This window comes from Lepidochelys kempii, chromosome 2 (genome assembly GCF_965140285.1).
Source record: "Lepidochelys kempii isolate rLepKem1 chromosome 2, rLepKem1.hap1, whole genome shotgun sequence".
In the NCBI taxonomy this organism is placed as follows: Eukaryota; Metazoa; Chordata; order Testudines; family Cheloniidae; genus Lepidochelys; species Lepidochelys kempii.
The window spans coordinates 210,287,998-210,290,381 of record NC_136381.1 but is presented as its reverse complement, the minus strand read 5'-3'; positions in this window follow the sequence as shown (position 1 = coordinate 210,290,381).

The following is a 2,384-nucleotide window of genomic DNA, read 5'->3' as shown; positions in this document are numbered from 1 at the left end:
CATCCCGGGGGCCCAGCTAGGCATGGAGGGTGGAGAGCACCGGGCAGGGAGGATCAGATTGGTCAGTCACATCTGTTGTGCGAGAGAGGTGTATGGGAGTGTGTGTGTGTCACCTCTCAGTGTCTGGGGGTGGAGAGGTGGGAAGGGGGTGTGTGTCACCCCTCCCTGTGTGGTGTGAATCCTAAAGCCTTAAAAATAAGTAGGTAGATAAAAAGAATCCAACTACACAATATGTCTTTTTAACAGGGGCTTAGTCAACTTGATGTTAATTTAAATGTTTGTATGATTGATTGCCTTTGAAATCACTTGAGTATGAGTAATTTTACCAGGTGTCCCGTATTCAGTATAGGGAAATATAGTCACCCTCTCTAAGCTCAGAATAATCACTCTTGTATTGGTGTTGAGGAGATGGAAAGATGTAACAACAAGAACATGCCAACTCTGTCACAATCAGGGCTTTATCCTGTGACATACTGAATACTTCTTGTGATATTCTGAGGACCCTGCACGCTCAGCTCTTTGTAAGGTCAAGTCCTTAAAACTTCCCTTAATTTGTATTATCTTTGTTTATCTAGATGTTTAAGATAATTTTCATTAACTCCTCTTTTCCTTAACTCTGATATAGACATCAAATTTTTTATTCAAATTGTAATTATACATGAACTTTTCTTGGACTGCAAATCCACTTCTCAGTGGGAAGCCAGGATTAGCTCTCATGTGAAACCTATAAAGTGAATGAAAGCTTTGGCAGTGATGAACTAATTTGGTCTGATGAAAACTGATTTAAATAGTTCTGCAGTGTATTTCAGAGGAATTCATTTAAACTTACACAAATAATAAAAAGTCACTTGAAGTGGGCTAGCAGAAGACTTGTCAGATCATTCAGCCTTTGAGAAGTTCCAGGTTTCAGGCAATCAATTCAGTCTGGAGAGCCGAGGCCAGTTACATCATTTTTAGCTTTGTTAACTTTGCTGGCCAAACAAAAGAGTGACAGTATCCAAACATTTTCTGTTTCATTTCAGTTTTGACTCAACTCACAGTGTAGTTGGATTTCTCCTCCAATTACACGGATGTCCATGAAAGCACTGATTTCCACCACATAAGTAAATGGAAAAAGAAAATGCACAAAATCTAGAATGAAGCCAGGTCTACACTACAGACCTATATCAATATAACTACGCCACTAAGGGGGTGTGAAAAATCCATATTCCTGAGCGACGTGGTTATACTGACTTAACCTGGCATGTAGACAGTGCCATGTCCATGGAAGACCTTCTCCTGTCAACATAGCTACCACCTCTCAGGGAGGCGGATTAACTACACCAACATGAGAAGCTCTCTCATCAGCGAAGAAGCCTCTTCACAAAAGTGCTGCTTTCTGTGGTCTGTGTCTCCAGTGGACCAAGGTAGTGGACAGAGGCACTGGAACAGGGTGGGTTCGGGGACCATGGCCCCATCACTTTTTACTGGCTGTAAGGACGAGCAACGGGGCAAGAGAGCGGAGCGGGGAGGGGGGGCAAGATCTTGGGGGGAAGAGGTGGTGCAGGAGCAGGGCATCGGGGGAATGGGTGGCACGAGGATGGGGGCTTTAGGGAGAAGGGGTGGCATGGGGGCAGGGCCTTGAGGGGAAGAGGAGGTGTTCGCAGCCCTGCAGGCCTGTGTTCGAAACCCTCTGGGCCTTACACGCTGTCTTAATAAACCTTATAATAATAGCACTACCTAATACAAATAACAATTAATAGCAGCAAATGTTTTGGGGGACGGTGCAATTTCATCACAACATCACAATGTGCCGCCATGTAGCATCACATATCACAAAAATGCAACATCAGATGCATGAGCGTGTCCTGACTCCTGCAGTGAAGATACTTTTAAGAATGATTTCCCTAAAATGAGCATTAACTATAAGCCCAAGTCTGGTGATGAACTGGAATCAAGCATTCACCTTTTAACCCAGAAATGTTACCCATCACATTGCACGAACATGATGCAAGTCATATTCCCAAGTTCATAGAAGGGGAACGAGCAACTGCAGTAACAATTACAAACTGGGCTGAGGCGAGAGGTAACTGAAGGGAAATGGCTTTAATTTGAAAACAAACATCTATAAAGGCTGGGAACAGGGCAAAATTGATCTAAGAATGTCTGTGGGGAGAATGGCATGTTTCTAAGTGGGTCTCTTAAAAATGCCAGTGAATGTTACAGTGAGAGGAGTGAGTCATAAGCACATGAGCAGGGAGTTGAGTTGAAGACAAGAAATCATGCATCTCTGCTTAATGCCATCACATGATGAGCCCTGGAGCTCTCCATTTAATCACAGAGGAGGAGGGCAGCAGATAAACAGTATTCTCACTTCTCTGAAGAGAGTTAACTTGTGCTGGAAT